General features: G+C 37.8%; 1 protein-coding gene across 7 annotated transcripts in view; it reads right to left on the bottom strand.

The window, feature by feature from the left end:
* LOC127568085 (CMP-N-acetylneuraminate-beta-1,4-galactoside alpha-2,3-sialyltransferase-like) overlaps positions 1–20,117 on the bottom strand; it is a 377,111-nt gene that overhangs the window by 65,379 nt on the left and 291,615 nt on the right. The window lies entirely within an intron of this gene.

Genomic DNA, 20,117 nt, shown 5'->3' with positions numbered 1-20,117 from the left:
ACCACATCATACTAGTCACATTTAATTACATCATAATACTGTAAAACCAAATTAAAACAGTACCAAATGACAATTCTATTTATAATGCTGAGAAGAGGCACCCGCCAGAACGTAATAACGTTGTCCTATATAGGCTGTCATAACAGAACATTGTTAAAACTCATGCCATCAGAATAATGAGGTTCCTTTTCATTTACCATAACTATGTTTCTTATTTCCTGTCTCCATAGTTGTGATGAATATGGAAAGCAGAGCTTGCGGTTGTCCAATTACAGCTTGCACAGGATAACAAGTAAAGTCCCAAACATCAATATTAACTTCTGACAAGTCAGCACATACTGTCTCCTGAGAGCTAGTCAATAAATACAATGTGCTGGCCTAGAACCTATATGGCCAAGAGGCCAACATCCTTCACACCTCATAAAGCTTTCATTTAGCAAGCTTTGAAGACAAAGCCAGCATATTTGCTCTCTGCCCACAAATGCAAAAGACAGGATGTCTACAGGAAAAAAATAATCAAAAAAATTCTTAGAAGATATAGCTCAAGTTCTTCTAAGTGAAGATGAAACAGAAGTCCAACTAAAATTACGAAAACAGCACTGGTATCTTCTGATCCACTCCCATTGTACACAGCGAGTTGAGAAATGTGAGAATTCACAAATGATCAACAGAACCTCAGTGTCACACTTACCAGTGTATCATGTCAGATCAAGTCAAAAGTTATATAACTAGCCTTACATCATATTAGGAACTTTTGATTGAGATCCTGTCTATTTCTCAAAGTGGCCAAAGGAGGCTTTGATTTAATACCACAGCTATGTTGTCAAGGAGGGATGAATTTAAAAATAATACTAAGAATGAATAATTCTCAGCTTAGAGCTAGCTTGCTCTGCAAACCTACTTACTGACAGATACATTTACTGTCCCATCCCACGCAACTTGCAGCTGAGAGGATGCCAGACATGCAACTTGGAGAATTTTGTCATTGCTGCTTAATAGCTGATTACTCAAGAACCAGCTGCTGCTTAATGCAAGTTATTGGGACACAGGAAAAAAATAGTTCAACTGAGAGTGGAAACATATGGGAAATCATAGCAGTTTAAGAGGAAGTTGGATAAACACATGAGGGGAATAGAAGTAGGAAGACATGTTGACAGTGTTACATGAAAAAAGGTGGGTGGAAGCTCGTGTTGAGCATAAACACTGGCATAGGCAAGTTGCTCCAAATGGCTCTTTTACTATGCTGTAAATATGATGAAATACTATATGTAATGCACTAATAAGCTACATCAGCAGTCTTCCCTTCACTATGGTGTTCCAAGACTTAAATTATTATAATCCTCTGAACATTTACTTCATGTAGCAATTTCTACTTGAATGTTCTTAGGAACAATGGAAGCCAAACTTAGTTTCTGTCAAAAATGTCCACATTCAAACTACAATCTGTACTAAAATTGACCATGGCCTGCAGATTAGGTTTGAATCTGCAACCTTCTAGTTCAATGCTATTGCAAAACAGCAAGGAATACCTCTCTCTTTTGATATAACATACTCTGTTATGTATTGGGATAATTAACTTACAACTTATGAACCAGTTCTAAAATTAGGCAACTACACAACACTTCCCCATGTGCAGCCCTTTCAGCACAAATTTCTTCTGAGAACTGCAAAATAATCAATGTAAGAGAGTGCATCTGGGTAATTAAAGTATAAAATAATTTCCACAACTCTGAACTTATATACGTACATTTCAACTACTACTGACTTCACCAAATGCATGAAACTTCCCATGGTTTCGCTCACACAGGTTCACAGTGGTGTATTGGGAGTCCCTGCCTGCCCACGACCAAGACTGGAGACTTCAATCCAAGTAATGGAGAAAGAATCTTTTGCATTTGCGGAGCAGACGATCGAGAGTGTGTCAGAAGTAGTTACCTTACTCCAATACAAGTCACACTTTTAAGGCAGCATAGAGCCCTGCTGTTCCACCTGAAATATCACTGAGACACACAAATGTTAAGAAATTTTACTTACAGGCTTTGGTTTCAAATAGAGTTATACCAACCAGAAAATTTAATTAATCTTCACTAGTACTGATTATCTCATTCTAATAAATGTTCAAAGTTTTCAACATACAGTGGCATGCAAAAGTTTGGGCACCCCTGGTCAAAATTTCTGTTACTATGAATGGCTAAGTGAGTAAAAGATGACCTGATTTCCAAAAGGCATAAAGTTAAAGATGACACATTTCTTTCATATTTTAAGCAAGATTACTTTTTATTTCCATCTTTTACACTTTCAAAATAACAAAAAAGGAAAAGGGCCTGAAGCAAAAGTTTGTGCACCCTGCATGGTCAACACTTAGTAACACCCCCTTTGGCAAGTATCACAGCTTGTAAACGCTTTCTGTAGCCAACAGGATAACGACCCTAAAACACACCTCAAAATCCACAATGGACTACCTCAAGAGGCACAAGCTGAAGGTTTTGCCATGGTCCTCGCAGTCCCCTGACCTAAACATCATCGAAAATCTGTGGATAGACCTCAAAAGAGCAGTGCATGCAAGACGGGCCCAAGAATCTCACAGAACTAAAAGCCTTTTGCAAGGAAGAATGGGTGAAAATCCCCCAAACAAGAATTGAAAGACTCTTGGCTGGCTGCATAAAGCATTTACAAGCTGTGATACTTGCCAAAGGGGGTGTTACTAAGTACTGAACATGCAGGGTGTCCAAACTTTTGCTTCGGGCCCTTTTCCTTTTTTGTTATTTTGAAACTGTAAAAGATGGAAATAAAAAAGTAATCTTGCTTAAAATATTAAAGAAATATGTCATCTTTAACTTTATGCCTTTTGGAAATCAGGTCATCTTTTACTCACTTAGCTATTCACAGTAACAGAAATTTTGACCAGGGTGCCTAAACTTTTGCATGCCACTGTACCTTAAAACAACTCATGTGAGATATTAACTAGCATAATATCCAACAGAGCCTTTCAAGAGCATAAAGGAAACCTGGTGTCTCATTGATGCAATCCTTCACCTAGGGGTGGGGAGGGGAGGATCCATCTATGGCCCTTAACAAGATAGAACCAACTGGACTTGGATTCAGGCCCATATTTCAGAATCTTTCTGCAGATACACACATAAAAACATGGAGAATGTTTTGTTTCAAAGCTTTCAATTGCAGAAATAAATATTCCCTGACATGTTGATACTATCACAAATTGACTGCTGGTAATGATAGCATTATAGCAGTTTACCATGTAAGACATTAACAAATAAAAATAATATAAAAGGGGATGACAAAAAAATCCAGGAAAGGTTCACTTAAATATCTCAGGTTTTATTGAAAACTGATATCTAAACAGAAGCCTAAATATACTAACAATGTAACAGCAATACCAAAAATAGGATCAATATGCCATCTTTAATGCAAAAAATGTTCCAAGATAATTCATAAAAACAGTGGGAAAAAATAGATGCTTTTCCAGGAAGGCCAACCAAAAATTAGTCGAAGAATTGGGTTTTGAGGACATTTTTGAAGATGGTGAGGGAGGTAGTGGGAGTGAGAGAGAAGGATGAATGGATTTGGGCAGAGTTCCAGAGAGTACTACCAACATAAATGCCACTAATGATGAGGTAAAAGTATGTGCAGAGAATGCAAAAGCCAGTGCCAGAGGAACAAAGTAGTTGAGATGGAACAAATGGCTGGCAGAGATAAGATATCTTTATTAGCCACATGTACATCAAATCACACACGCGTAGATTGTTCTGGGGACAGCCCGCAAGTGTCACCATGCTTCCGGCGCCAACATAGCATGCCCACAGCTTCCTAACCTGTACGTCTTTGGAATGTGGGAGGAAACCGGAGCACCCAGAGAAAACCCATGCAGACATGGGGAGAATGTACAAACTCCTTACAGACAGCGGCCAGAATTGAATCCGGGTCGCTGGCGCTGTAAAAGCGTTATGCTAACCGCTACACTACCGTGCAGATTTCAGGTAAGTGCTTGAAAAACATTTATAGACACGGACAGTATCTAAATGCATTTCATTATGGAACAGTAAGCCAAATTAGGACCAGCAAGGTCAGTAATGATGGACCTGGGACCCTCTTACAAGTCTGCATGCAGCAGAGTTTTTGTTATTGGATATGTGGGAGCCAGAGGGACATCAGCATGAGTATTGACATAAATCTAAAGCAAACAGAAGCATGAGCATTCAAATCACTGGAGTGCGCAGATCTTTCAGCCTGTGCTTATCTTATTTATTAAAGCATACAATATGGCATTAGTGAAAAATACTTTCTGGTTATTGCAAAACATACTTCGGTGCAAAAAGATTAGTTGTTCTATTGTCAAGGTGAGTGCTGTTTGCCATATAATCAATCTATTTTGTTTTGTTTTCACATTGTGCACTTTAACACCGCTAATGAATTTGACAGCGTAATGCAATCCTGTGTTCAGTGCCTGCAAGGTGTCCAGTACAAAAGAAACCTTCATGGTAATCGGAGAAATGGAGAACAAGGTATTTACTTCAGTACGGGGCAGTTAAAGTATACTTTTAACTGAGTGAGGAGAGCCGGCTTTTTAGAGGCAGGGAATGATAACTTCCTCTTAAACTAATCAGATGCATTTAGAGTCACTCCTGCAGACAAGTCTTTCTCTAGTCTAAATGTCGTTGATCAAGTATACCGTGATACTTTCACATTATACGCGAGTGCTGAGGTGAGGAAAACTGATGCTGTAATTAAATTCTCAAAGAACCATTGGCCCATTTTCAAAACTCTAAACATGGTCCATAATTTTCAGTTTACTCATTCCCTGTTTTGAGATATTTGGTTTGAATTGGGGAAATGACAACTGCATTATTAGAAAATATCTAAACTTCCATCCTAATTAATTTCATATCTTTAAGACAATACTAATTTACCAATCTGTAATATGGATTCTCTTTAGACTTTTGTAAATCCATTTCATTAAAAATTTACTCCTGAGGTGGACAAATGATCTCACCCAATTCACAAGGCTATGTTATTTAAAACAGCTTGAATTACTTTCTTACAGAGACAGCATTCTGGACAAAGTTCTGTGAAATTGGGATGATGCAACCTGCCCTCAAATTTAAAACTAAGAAATACATTAGCTGTTGAAACAAATTACTTAATCCTTTACAATAGTAGAAACTGTTTGTCCACCTTTCCACTTGGTGCTTAAAGGGGAAGGAAGTGGAAAATGTAAACACATGTTGATGCATGCAGTGGTGTCCATGGCCATATTCTGCACTGGCTGATTTTTGTGGAAATGTAGCAAACATGCTGTTGTTAAGTGAAAAATACTTTGCCCAAGATACCAATGCAGAGCACCAGTGCTAGAAACCAATGATTGCACAATACCCAGTGGGAAGCAGTGATAAAGACCACTTACAATACCTGCAATTCCTGAAAATGCATTGGGGTTTATGGCAATTTTTTTTTCAGGCAACGAAAAAGGGAAGACCAATAAACAGTACTATGTCACTAATGTTGACAACTCTTATTTGGATTCAGTTGCTTCTCATTCATAAGAAACACTTAAACAAGCTTCATGCTCTTCCACTGCCATAAATGCATACCCAGTGTTCAACTGGAGACACAATAAACATGCATAAGAACAAGCCTGTCTTTATCCTGATATTCCAAGGGCTTGGGGCTGAACACAAAAGGCTGTCATGGCCCTTTCAGGTCACCCTAAAGCACTTTAGACTCAATTAAGCACTTTTGAGGAGTAGTCCCTGTTGTGATATTGGAAACATGACTTTCAATGTATGCATAGCAAGACCCAACAGCAATATGATAATGGCCGGATAGATTTCTGGTTATTATTTGAGACAATGTTACATCCACCTGCAAGGGCAGACAAGTCTTCAGTTTAACATCTCAATGGAAAGTGCTGTACTCGAGCATCATCCTAGGTTTCTGTTCACAAGTAGCTAGCATGGAACGTGAGCAACAATCTGATGGAGGAACTCAGCAGTTGAAACCTTGCATCAGGACTGGGAGTGCAGAGGGGAGATGGCCAGTATAAAGAGGAAAAGCAGAATAGTGAGACAGGAGTCCAAGGTGATTGGTGGACTCAGGAGGAGTGAAACACAACAGGTAGATTGGTGAGATCATCATCCACCTGCCACTGTCTCCACGATCCATGTCCCCCTCCCCTCCTTTACCTGGTGCAACCTGCCTGTCATCTTTCACCCCTCCTCAGTCCACCAATCACCTCGGACTCCTGTCTCACTACTGCCCTTCTCCTCTTCATACTGACCATCTCCCCTCTCCACTCCCAATCTTGATGCAAGGTTTAAACCTGAAAGCCAACAATTCCTCCTCTTTCACCGCCCGCCCCCCACCCACAGATGTTGCTCAATCCAGAGGACTTTTCTCCAGCAGATTGTTTGTTGCTCCAGATTCCAGCATCTCCAGTCTCTTGTGTCTCCATGGAACTTGAATCCACAATCTCCTGAGTCAGAGTGGGAAGCTAACAACTGAGCAATATTTATCATGTTTATCAAACAATGCCTCTCTGCACTCTGAGTAATGCACCAACAGGACAACCTTAGTGGGAAAGGAAATGAAAGCACCAGCTTTCATTGAGACACGTAACTGAGATGTTACTGAGACACCTAACCAATACACGTCTCAGTAACAAATACTATAGCCTAATGTAGCCATGTTAGCCCAGACTGTACTGTAGGCATCACAATAAGGAAGGACAGTGATCAAAAGGGATATTGGCACAGGCACAGCCACTCCTCCATGTTAAGTTGATTGCAGGTGTCCTGCTGAACTGCAGTTACCCTGCATAACTGGTGATTATAGAAACTGAGGCTACCAATGGGATTGGGGCCTTGAGCTTTTACTTCGTGCCAATTCAAATGACAAACTTTATCAGCAGCAAAATATTGAGTGAGCAACTTCTCCCTCAAAATATCTATTCATTACAAATATTACAAAGATAATATCTGGCCATAAATTAGACATTAAAAGGTATCATGCATATTACCAATTAAACTGTTCCAAACATTAATTAACATCTGTTAATCTGTACGAATGAACAGTATGCAAGACAAGTTTTTCACTGTTCCTCAGTAGAAGTGACAATAATAAACCAATAATAAACTTGCATTTACTGGAAAGAGAGAATAATAAATTGCAAAGCTCTGCAACTTACTAACTCATTTTTCTCTCTGAAATGTTTTCTGTTCTGAAATGTTAACTTTGTTTCTCCTTCCACATTTTCTGTTTTCATTTCTGATTTACAGCTTCTGCAGTTTTTTGATTTTCATAAAACAAGCTGTGTTCGCTTATACATATTGCATTAGAAGTACAACAATCCAAACTATTTCCATCTGGATTCTGCAAATGACTCATAGTCACCTCAGAGCACAAACAACTGTAGTGGAAGCATTTCATCCTCCACCTTAAAGAACCACCTAAGAAGAAAAGTTAAGGCTTTACTTGTCTTTGTCTTTCATGTGGAATATTACAGTGTCAGGAAAGACTTCTTCTGCACCCCATGTGTAACAAAATCAGAGGCCAGATTATAATGAGATTTTTCTATGACTATCAGACAAAATATAGCGAATTGGATTATCCTCCCTCTCAATTACGCAAGAATGAATTAGATTAACCTTGCCTACCAGCTACTTGAAATTAAGAACGTGCTTTAATGTAGAATGCAGTGGAAACCAGATTATTAAAACAACTAATAAGCATTTAGGTAATACATTATTTGTAAAAGACTTCCTTGCATCTGTAGCCATTGCCACCAGCATACAGCAAGAGCAGCTCAGTGGCAGGCAGTATGTTTTTGTGCTATTAAACAAAACTTGTAAAATCAGTTCAAAATATTTATATATTTCAAAGTAAACAACTTATAGAAAGAATTCCATGCTACAAAACCAGCAAGTAAACACCTCAGTTAGAAATCTCTTGTACAGCCTTCTATCAGATGCTGGATAAAAACTGTACTACCTCGATTAAGTAGGATCCTCTATATCAATGGCAGCAAATGTTCAAAGAGGGTTATGAAGCATACTGTATGAGAAAATGTTACTTTGTGAGATTATCTAATATCACAAAATGGTATAAACCCCAGTTAATGATCTGTGGTTATAGTCACTACCGCTGCAAGGGTGAGAACCCAGAAAAGGGGGTATTTCCTGCCTTTACATTATCAACAGCAATGCATATGTAAATATACAAATGCCCTGTACAGTGGGTGGGAGAACAGAAGGAGACATGCTGTTAGTGGCAATTACAGGACCTAAAAGGGACCTGTCTGCAGATGATTCCAAGCTCTGGATTCCACTATCTCTGACATTGTCATGCAGGTTAAGTCTTGCTGGAGTAGGTCCTGCATTCATTGTGAAAGCCTGCTTCAATACAAATGGCTCACACCATCTGCAAGAACATATTTGCAGAAGTGATTCTCAAATATTCGGTGCATGCCATTGGATTCCTGTGCAGTTATCTGGGCTCCTCTGTACGTATGGAGGAGCCAAAAGCAATTTGGTCACCTTCACAAAACACTTGTAAGAACATATAATGTAACAATACATTTCTAGACCATGGTGTATTGTTTTGATTTACTGGCTATGAAAGCATTTTTTTTGGGGGCAAAATAGTAAGTAGTTGATAGTGCAAGTCATTCTATTGCTTTAAAGAGTCAACAGTCACCCAAGTTTGCAAGACATCTACAACAGTACAAATCTGACAATCTGGAGTTTATTGGTGCCAGTCTCCTATTAACACCCCAGTACAATTTTAATTCACTTTCTTTTAAGACGTTACACAGTAGTATCATCAATTTTCCAGTGAACCAGGTAAGTTTAATCTGAGTGCGGGCAACGAGTCTCCTGTGAGCCAGATACCATTCGATCAGGTACCAAATTATTGGGCTTTTGCATGGAAATTAACAGCCATTTAAAGTGACCAAACACAACATATTGAGAATAAAGGAGGGAATATAATACGCAGGATAATAAAGTAAATGAATCTAAGTTACAGAACTCAACACAGGGAAGGAAGCTTGAGGCAAATGCAAATACGAACAACTCACTGAAACCAACAGTAAACTGTGTAACAGCTGCAAGGATATCTGGAGTATTGTATAGCGTCTTGACCCTGTATTGTGGCAGGGCAAACCAATGAAACCAAAATGATCCCCGGCTTAACAAATATAAATCATGAGGAGCACGTGCACTTAACATCCTTTTACCCTCAAGTTATTATGCAAGTATTTGTAATTATTGAAGTTATAGGTAATTGAACTCTCACAATATTATGAAGTTTGCCATATACTAGGAGACAAAGGCTCATGCTACAAAGAAAGTATTCAGCAATTTAGATTCTTCTTATTTGCACAGAGGGCAGTATACTGCTAAGCAGCAGAGACAGAAACAATTTACAGGAAAATCGAATAAGTTTGAAGGATTGCTTAATTCACTGTTATTTGAGGATCAAATAATTGAACTACAAATCTGTTTGCTTGTAACTTGCTCTAGAGTGGAAGGCAATTTGGAAATAATCAGAAATTTTACATATTATTCTATTTACAGACAATTGGTTGATTACATTGCAAGCACTTAACAAAGTTAGGAAATTCTGATGACCACATAAGCCATTAAAAGAAGTTCCTTTCTGAAACAGCAAAATTGCATCGACTTCTAATACACCAATAATAGAAGTATAAATTTTATAGACTAGGAGAGCACACAGCTGATTTCAAATGCTCTCTGATACAGGTAGCAAAATAACATTTTTACAGGAAGCTGATATGAAACCAGGTTTCTTTATTGAAAATTTTAAGAAGTCATATACTGTTAATCTGGCATGCTTAGAACTTTGGTGATGCTATATTAGTAGCTTTCTGGACTATCAAATGTATCATGTTAATGCTCCAACACATTTAAAACATTTTTTTAAAAAGATGTCACAGAATAATAATTTTTTTCAGTGAATTTGTAAGTTTCAAAAGACCGTGGGAAACAGAATCAGTTAAGTTTCAAGGGAGTGTGGGAACCAGGGCCCCCGTGAGTGGAAGCGAGGACAACAAACATCACCCGGTGACGCAGATGCCGAACCATTGGTATTCTGAACTGTTGGACAGCGTATTATTGGAGTTCTTATATAACTTAGTTTTTACAGTAGCTTTAGTTATTTAGGAGGTAAGGAGCCAGTGATTTTCTACCCACAAAAACTAATGGTTGGATATCACATGTCTTGAATTTTTAATTTCTCCTTGTGAATTCAGTCTCTGCTGAAACGTTGACATTTCATTGAGTATCAGAATAAATTGATACGGGCAAAATATCATTAATATGAATGCAGTCACTTTCAGATTTAAACATGTAGTTTTATCTGAGCAAATGAAAACATTCCTTGACAAGGATCACGATAAATTTATTTTAAAAATTCTTCAGATTGCAAAAATATCTGTTCACTTTTCCAAATGCCATGTCCAAAAGATAAGCAGATTCAAAAACCAGTAGTCTGGGTTTTTGAATGACACGTACTATATGAATATGAAATACTTCTGGCTTTTGTAGCCTGTGTAATGTTAAGTTCAGCATGTTGTAACCTAAGCCTGTGTTGCCTACTTTCCCACAGTATGCCCTGTGTTAAATGATACTAAGTGAATTCAGATCCCTAGCTGTGTGAATTAGCAGCATCATAGTGATATATTCAGGGTGAAGAAGCAGGAGCAAACCTGGCCCAGGTTCAGGATGCTACCCATGAATGCTTTTGAAGCTGTATTCATTAATTGTGAGCCACTTATTTTCTTTAAATGTTAACTGCCACAAAGAGCTTGCAATTTGATTTTTAATCAGCTGTCATTCTCTCTGATTGCCTTTGTATGAACACTTTACTCAGCTACTGTTTGTTAACATGACCCAAATGTATAATTTTTGACACTTCTTAACCTTTTTCTTACTGTGCCAACAATTCATCAGAATCACTGGAAATAATTCAAACTGCTCTCCCTTTCACACTCACCACATACACAAAAAGATAGGCATTGTCACAAAGAAATAACCTGGTGGAGACAATAAAATCTCTCTCCCTCTACCTACAATGTTTATTGAACCTTGTGGAAGCTTGGGCAAGGGAAATAAGATGTGGATGGAACACCAGAGCTAAACTATCGAATTCTTCAAGACTCAAGTATTTCTAGCGTTAATCTGTAAAGTTTTTTACTCTGTCACTTGCAAAATATATTGACACCTGTGTGAAGACAGTGTAGTTCTGCGTTTACGACTAGATTTATGTTATTACAAAGTAACATTTTAACAATAGCCAGTAAGGAAGAACATATAGACATGAAGGATTATTTTGTTTGTTTGATTTTACTCAATTGTACAGTGCTGAAATGAGCATACACTGCATGGACTTGAAGGAAACAAAGTTCAGTTTTCACAGCAAGTTATTGAACATTATCATCACATTAAATGAGGCAGATTTAGAAAGGATCCAGCAAGACAAAATTGGGCATCCATGAAGCACTTGAGTTTCCCTCTTTAGTCTGAAATTTCATGATCTAACACCACCTTCAGTCCTCCACTACTACTGCCAAATGGCCTGTTCTGATTCAATGAAGAGGGCAAAACAGCAGACTTAGAACAGCAACAAATATATGCAGTTATAACATGACAACCTGAAGCTCCAATCGGGATTATAACAACAGTAGAGCTAAGTGGTTCTCACAACAAATTGGGCCAAAACTTTGCTGGCCTGCCACATGCAACTGTGGATGGTAGGAAACAATTATGCAATGAACAAGAAAGGATGTACTTCATGAACATTTCCATCTTCAACAATAGCACAGCTCAATATGAGTGCAATTGAAAAGATGAAGCATTTGCGTAAGATTCAGTCAATAATGCTGAACAGAGGATCTGTTTCTGTTCTCACCACCACCTCAGAACCTTGTTTTTGTCCAGTTTGATTCAATCCACTCAGGAAACAACCAACATACTATACACCGTAAATGCTAGGATCATTGTAAAGGTTACAATGATGAAATCCGAATTAGATGAACCTCCAGCCAAGTTCCACATTAGCTACAACTTTGGCATCCAACGAAGTATATGGAAAAATTGCATGGAGAACAAAAGCATTCCATCCCCATCAGCCTATTCACAATCAGCAACCTGATGGAAAGAGTCAACAGCAATGCTATCAAATGGCACTTACTCACTAATAACTTCATTAATGCTCCATTTGGGATTGGCCAGCATTGGATATCTTTGTTGAAGGCCAATCATCACAGCACCAGAGTACAGCTGCAGGTGTTCCTCATTTCAGTACCTTACGCCAAATAATCTTTAGCTACACCTTATTCACCTTTCTCCCATTACAAGTTGAGAAGTGGGACTAATGGTTTTATTGTTGTTAGCTTGATTGAAAGCTGCTGGAATAAAGAAACAATTCCAGCATGTCTGCTGCAAATCTGTTTAGTCCTGACAAGTAAAATTTGTGCTGATAGGTGCCAACTTCCATCAAGTAAGTATCAAATGACAGTCCGATGGCAACTAATGATATTAAAATCACTAAATCCCGTACCGTCAGCATCCTGGAAGTCACCAAATCAATAGAAATGTAACCAGAACAGCCACAAAAATGCCAAGGCTCCTAAAGCCATTCAAAGATTGGGTATTTTGCTGCAATTCACCTTCTTACTTTGAATTTACTCTCAAACCTTGAACCATTGCAGTAGCATAACATAGCAATTTGCACATCCCAAACAACCAATAAATTATCTTTGGTGGTCACCATTGCTTTATTGGTTAGATCATTCCCAACAGTTGCCTACAAACAAAAAATCAGAAAACTGCAGATGCTGGGAATCTGAAATAAAAACAGGTTAACCAGCATTAGATCTCAAGAAGGGTCACTGACCTGAAACATCAACTCTGTTTCCCTCTTTACAGATAAAATTAATTTATTTTCATAGTACTGGGAAGATGGAATTGTGAAAATTGCTTCTTCAAATATTGATCTTTGTCTTTATCTGTTTAGGCAGAATTGTAGTCAGATATGATATTGTCAGAAGGACAGAATAATTGATGATGCAACACACTTTATTGTATTGAACTGTCAACCTAGATAACAGTTTGCTTCTGAGGTTATAATACTGGCACTGAGCAAATTTCATACTTTGCTATTGACCTGAAATATTCACTGTTTCTCTCTTCACAGCTATGTGCCCAGCATTTTCTGCTTTTATTTTGTACTTTGTTAGCTTCCCATTATCTTCCATTTTGCACCACTGTATGGTTAATAGTTGATCCTGTCTTCACTAAGAATCCTTTTAACAATGTCCAGTGTCAGGTTTCCTCTTAATCTATTGTTCTGAAGACAGATTCCACGCTTCTTCAACTTTTTCCATTAACTAATGTTTCTCATCATTGTTGCTATGCTGATGAATTAGTCCTGTATCCTCTGTACTGTTTTGACGTACAACTAAAATTCTTCCTGCAATGATGTCTATACATTTGACATTGGATCTTTTCCTAAAAAATAAATCTGTGCATCTACACTCTTCTAAGTTTTACTACTCAATTTATTTGTTCTCTCCTTAATATTCCCCACAAAATATATTAGCTCACATTTTACTGCATAAAATGTCATTATGAGCAGGCAGGAACAAGCCAGATGAATATAATGTGGAAAAATGCAGATTCATTCATTGGTGCACAAATCAGAAAAGTAGCGTATTTTTTTAAATGAGAGATTCAGTAGCATTTATGTTCAATGCGACCTAGTACACAAGTTAATGAAGGCCAACATGTCAGTGCAGCTAGCAATTAGGAAGACAAATGGGACGTTAGCCTTAATTATGATACACATTGAATATATTATTAAGGAAGCCTTATTGCAATTATAGAGGGCCTAGTTGAGATTCTGTCTGGAGTATTGTGCACAATTTTGTTCTCCTTACCAAAGGGTACATTTGCCATACAGGGAGTGCAGCTAAGATTCACTAAACTTATTCCAGGGACGGCGGGTTTGGTATACGAGGAGATATCCTGTAGACTGGGACTAAATTCTCTAGAGTTCAGAAAAGTAAAAGGAGATCTCATTGAAACCTACAAAATTTTTTAAAGGGCTTGACAAGCTGGATGTGGGGAGGATGTTTCTCCCTGAAGGAGAAGTCTATGACCAGGGGGGCAAAGTTTCAGAATAAACAGTTGACCATATTGGACTGAGATGAAGAGAAATTTTTTCACTTAGAGAATGGTGAACTTTTGGAATTCTCTACCCCAAGAGAACCATGGAGGCTCAGTTGTTATGTTCATTTGAAACATAGAGCTACAGACTTCTGGACATTAAAAGAATGGAACATGGCACTAAGGTAGGATAGCCATGATCCAACTGAATGGTAGAGGCAGCTTGAAAGGCCAGATGACCTACTCTGGTACTATTTCTTGTGTCCTTATACAAGATTGAAAATTTGCAAGTATGTGTGTTTTTTAAATTTGATATATCTTAATGTTTATAAATTCATTTCTAGCATTTAAGTGCATTTTTAAGTAATCAAATGTCTTTGGCTGCACTGTAGAAACTATTAGGACATGATAGGGACTGGGGCTCAGGGTCTGCCTCCTGAAACCTTGCTACAACTTGCAGACTACTGCATCTTCCAGGCAACCATGGTAGCCAAGCTTCATGGATGATTAACTCCTTGGAGCTGGAGATAGTGAAATTGGTTGTGGGAAAAGCATAAGGGCAAATGCAAGGTGGTGGGTCAGATTGAGCACAATCAGGCCCATTATGTTCTCAAACCTAAAATCAGGTCGTTTATATATAAAGGAACAATGGCCCAAACATTGATCACTGCACGGCATTCCAATTGTCATGCCTCCTGTTCAAACAATAGTCATTAACTGTTGCCATCTGTTCTAAGATGTAACTAACCTTCTAACTGCGCTGCTACACTTCATTTAATGCCCTGTAATTTGATTATATCAAAGCAGCCTCCTGGACAGCAATTTATCAATCGCTTTTTGAAGATGTGTGTATACTAATATCAACACCTATGCTCATCACAAGTACTCCATGATTTGCAGGCTATTTTCAGCATTTATTGCTTTTATTTTAGATCTTCAAAACCCAGAACATTTTGCTTTTGATACACCAGATCCACTACAATTCACTCAGTTAATCTTCTCAAAGAACATTAGTAAAATTGTCAGACAAGATTTGCATTTTAAAAATCAATGCTTATTTATTGTTACATGTATTTTTGACAAAAAAACTTGAGTACAAGTTATGTGGATAAAATTAGATTTATGTATTTTTGATATAAGGACTATACATGGTGCAGATGTAAATTATGTATTTAAGAAGCTCCCAGTTATTTCTAATACTATCTTCTTTTGTTTTTGACCATTCTGTGTTTTTACATCCCAGGATGGAATATGTTTTGATGTAGAATTCCAGTCAAAAGTTTACAAGGAGGCCCAGTTATATAAAAAGAATGTTCTTCAGAAGTGTTTTTAATCACTGAGTAAAGTAGGCCAGTTCTAGGTCAACACAATTCTCGAAGTAATCAGAGGCACTAATGTAAGTGTGCCTCAGCTGAGATCTCTTTTCACAATGTGCACATTGGTAAGCCTCAATGCAATATTCACAATAATATATTCAATGGTACCTTGTTGGTACTGGCATTTAAAAGCTTGCTACTGGGGAACAGGTGGCAGCAAATGGCTTCTGCTGCAGGATTTCAAAGTCTTCAGCAGTTTATTAGGCCAGATGGAATCCCCAGTTGAAGCTGGATCCAATCTTTCTTGCATCATTGAAGAAGAGAGACGTACACAATTTTTTATTCCCTTAAGTGCCTGCTGTGTCATTAAAATGCACTTTTGAATTTCATAGCTTCCAGCAATGCTGGGTGGGTGTTTCATATAGCCAAAACTGACATACATTGAGATTAAGATAAAATGAAATTAAAGTCAGTACAATAGTAGTGACAAAGAAAATAACAGCACTAAATAATATTAACCCCCTGAAACTGAATGGTTTTCATGAGAGGGTCTTAAAGAAAGTGGGTTAAAATATTACATAGTTCTTAATTGCAATATTCTGAAGTTTGGGCCACAACTATTTATATTTTTATAAATGACTTTTATGGAAAACCATACCTCTAAGTTTGCCATAAATTGTGTAGTATAAAGCATTAAATTACAGATTATTTTAATGATTAACCAAAACTCTGGTAAATTGTACTCATTTCAGGCGAGGAGAACAGTACAGGAAAAGCTACAAGTGGAAGTCAAAAAAAAGTGCGGAGTTGGGGGGGGGGGAATTCTACAGTATACAGATCATTAAAATATCATAGATTCAGAAAAGCTCAGGCTAAAGGCATGCTCACCTTATATCTAGAATACTGGAATATATTATAACATAGATTTACCACAACGATACTGGATGCAAAGGTTCATATTATGAGGAAAGAATACATAAATTAGTGTTGTATTCCCTGAAGTATAGAAGATTAAGGGGTAATTTGTTTTAAATTTTCAAAAGCTTAAGGAAAATGATAGGCAGAAACTTTTTCTGCTAAGTACAGAGTCAAGGCAAAAAGTTAATGCCAATTTTATTGCCTTACAGATGCAAGTTGGAAGATGATCTCTCAATGTTCTTTGAAGCTAACTAGAATGTAAGAGTAATGAACAGTCATGGAAACAAATGACAGGTATGCATGCAAATCAGTTCTGAAAAATAAACTGGTATAAATATCCTGAAAATAGTTATGCATTAACAGCACTCACTATTATTGGTCGGCTCATCTGCAATGGTAGTCTCAGCTCCAAAAGCAAATTTGGAGTGGTGCAGAAAATTGTGTGCAAACGAATTTTAATTAAACATGTTCAAAAAAGGTAAACTAACAGGAGCTGGGCAGAATCCTTGCAGTAAGAAAGGCATTTCAATTCAATGGTAGCATTTACCAAAATAGAAAGAAGGAAAGACTAAGAAATGAAAGGACAGAAAAACCGATAAGCAACTACAAGTCTACTGCCAAGTTTAGGATCAGCATCAAGCCTTCTTTTGTATAGATACTGTAGCTTGTGGTTCTGAGGAGAGTAGTTATACATGTCACCATGGAATCATCCTCATTGGACAGTGGTGTGACTGGAGGATGGAGAGTAATACTATCTGTAATCAGTACAACTATGCATGCGAGTGGGTATTCTTTACAACATATGGTGCAGCTGCCACAAAGGCTCTGTGGGGAAGGACCACAATCTAAGGTCTTGCCACCGATGGACATTGAGGGCCTGGGTCCTGTGTACAGCTTCTTAAGCACTTTACGAGTGTAATGTTTAAAGAAGAAACATGAGTGGCTTTGTTGCATTGTAAATAGAATGTACTGGTTTGATGGAACAATAAATGTATTGACTTGTTGACACAATGAATGTAAAGAAAGACGTACTAATTGTATTATATTTCTTGTATATATTTATGAATAGAAGTCATTTTTGAAATAAAAAAAATGCACAATTTTGAATCTCTTTTCATTCACACGGACCATGTTGTTGTGGTTGAATTAGGAGGAAGTGTAATTGGATTGGTTCCAAATCCCAAAGGAAAGTATTAGTTTTAGTCAGGTCTTCATAAATCTAAGATTTTAGGTGCATTGTCATAACATACTTTGGATTAGGAAGCTCTACAAGAACCATGCAGATCTGACTAAGTGGTGCCGGACAGAGGCAACACTGCAGGCAGCTAGCAGCAGCATAGTTTCATACTCGAGATCTGACCTTTTAAGCCTGAAACCGCTGTGGAAACTACTGCAGTAAACAATGAACTTCTAAGCCATTTAAATGAATTAGCAATACTATGAACCAATGTTCCCAAAACTGTGTGCAGTTCTGGGTGCCTAGCTATAGGAAGGATGTCTATAAGTTGGAAAGGGTGCAGAAAAGTTTCACAAGGATGCTACCAGGACTAGAGGGTTTGAGTTATAAGGAGAGACTGGATGGGCTAGAGACTTTTTTTCCCTGGAGCATAGGAGGCTGAGGGGGTGACTTGATGGAAATATATAAAATCATGAGGGTCATAGATAAGGTGAAAGGTTACAGTCTTTCCCAGGGCAGGGGAGTCTAAACCAAGAGGGCACAGATTTAAGGTGAGAGGGGAAAGATTTAAAGGGGACCTGAGGGGCAATTCTTTCACTTGGAGGATGGGGGGTATATGGAACAAGCAGCCAAAGAAAGTGGTAGAAATGGGTACAATTACATAGTTTAAAAGACACATAGACAGGTAAATGGATAGGAAAGGATTTGAGGGAAATAGGCCAAATGGGACTAGCTCAGGGAGACAACTTGGGTTGCATTGGTAAAAACTGGATCTAAAGATCTCCCACCTGGGTTACATGGGAACTTTATAACATTTTAAAATTGAGAATAGGGCAATATCATTTTAAAAGATCTGATCAGCTTTCACCAATGCAAAAAAGTAAAGTGTATAAATTGGTCATTAAGTTATTTGCACACCACCTATCCTATTATTGAAATGAATGGGTAGAAAACTTCCAAGAGATTGAATTTTCAATATGTATCAATGGTGGGAAGAGACATCAGCAGGGTAGTTCCGCAAAATCAAATTATCAGTTCCACAGATATACAATTTTAACCTATGAAGAGGGCAAGTGAATGAGCTAAAGGGGTTGGAGTGGGGAAAGAAAGTGGTGGAAATACTACAGGTTAAATCCAGCTCTGACCAACTGAACATATTAAAAGTTTTAAATTTATCACGCTTCAAGGTATCTAAGATGTTTTTCAGAGAAATTAATTAAAGATGGTTTCTTCTGGAACCAGGAGTTTTGGGTATTTACTGGTCTGCAAACTAACCAGGAACAATCTACCCCAGTTTTTCCAATAGTCACATCAAATTTTGTGACTTATAGCACAATGATCTTATTACTATAAATCAGCACATCTTCTGACCTACCATGAACAACACTATGGGAATCCACAATTTGTATTAAATTCACAAATAACAAACTCACTTCCCTAGTAAATCCAGCCACATACTACCATATTAATTCACTAGAAAAACATGCCAGGAATGGACCAATTTATTGGCACTGACCATAATCTATAGTCTGTTTATTTTGATGTGCTATTTACTTTTGCTATTAGTATCCTATCTGATGCTTTACAGTGCTTCTGAAATTCTGAATATATACAGTGGCATGCTCAAATACTGTAAGTGGGAGTTGAACTCTCAGCCCTGTAGGCGACAAACAAGAGTGCTAGCAATTGTGAAAGAAAATGTTCTAAATCTTTTGTGCTGGACTAAGGAAGAGCAATCCATACTCCCTTGTGAATCTCCAACTTCAAAAAATAGTTCCATTTTCAGGGAGAGTTAATGGGAATGTGGAAGAAAGAAATGGGGTAACTGATGGATTAATGAGGACTTGGTGGCCAAGGTAGACTTGGTGGACCAAAGGGCCTGTTTACATGCTGCCTAAGTCTAGGATTCCACCAATGGAGCTGCATATAATGTGTACTTCAGTTGTAAACTGGAATGATGTAAACCAAAAGAATATCCTTGACCATTGAATACTCTTGTTATTAGCTTATACCCATTATCAGGAACAATTCTAGCTCTTCAAAGTCTATTTTTTATTAAACCAGTTTTCAAATCAGAAATTTTATTAGCAAAGGCATCACACAAGCATTGAAATCTTCATACTACACCCGTAACTTTTATGCAGACATCAACTCATTTAATATTACATGTAGGAATGTACCAGTTTGAATCAGTTGATATCATGCTCACTCAAAGAAAAGAAAATTGTGACTCAAGTCCCATCTGCATTATCTCAGGGACGGGATTCAAAGCATTACATGATGTCCCAATCACATTTCATCAACAGCTCTTGGACTGTACTCACTGGAGTACAGAAGAATGAAAGGGGACCTCATAGCCACATTTAAAATGTTGATAGGAAAGGACAGAGTAGATGTGTCTAGGCTGTTTCCCTGGTGGGTGAGTCCAGGACCAGAGGGCCCAATCTTAGAATTAGAGGGTACAGTTTTCAAAACAGAGATGAGGAGAAATTTCTTTAGCCAGAG

This window comes from Pristis pectinata, chromosome 3 (assembly GCF_009764475.1).
Source record: "Pristis pectinata isolate sPriPec2 chromosome 3, sPriPec2.1.pri, whole genome shotgun sequence".
In the NCBI taxonomy this organism is placed as follows: Eukaryota; Metazoa; Chordata; class Chondrichthyes; order Rhinopristiformes; family Pristidae; genus Pristis; species Pristis pectinata.
This window is presented reverse-complemented; position numbering and strand designations above follow the sequence as displayed.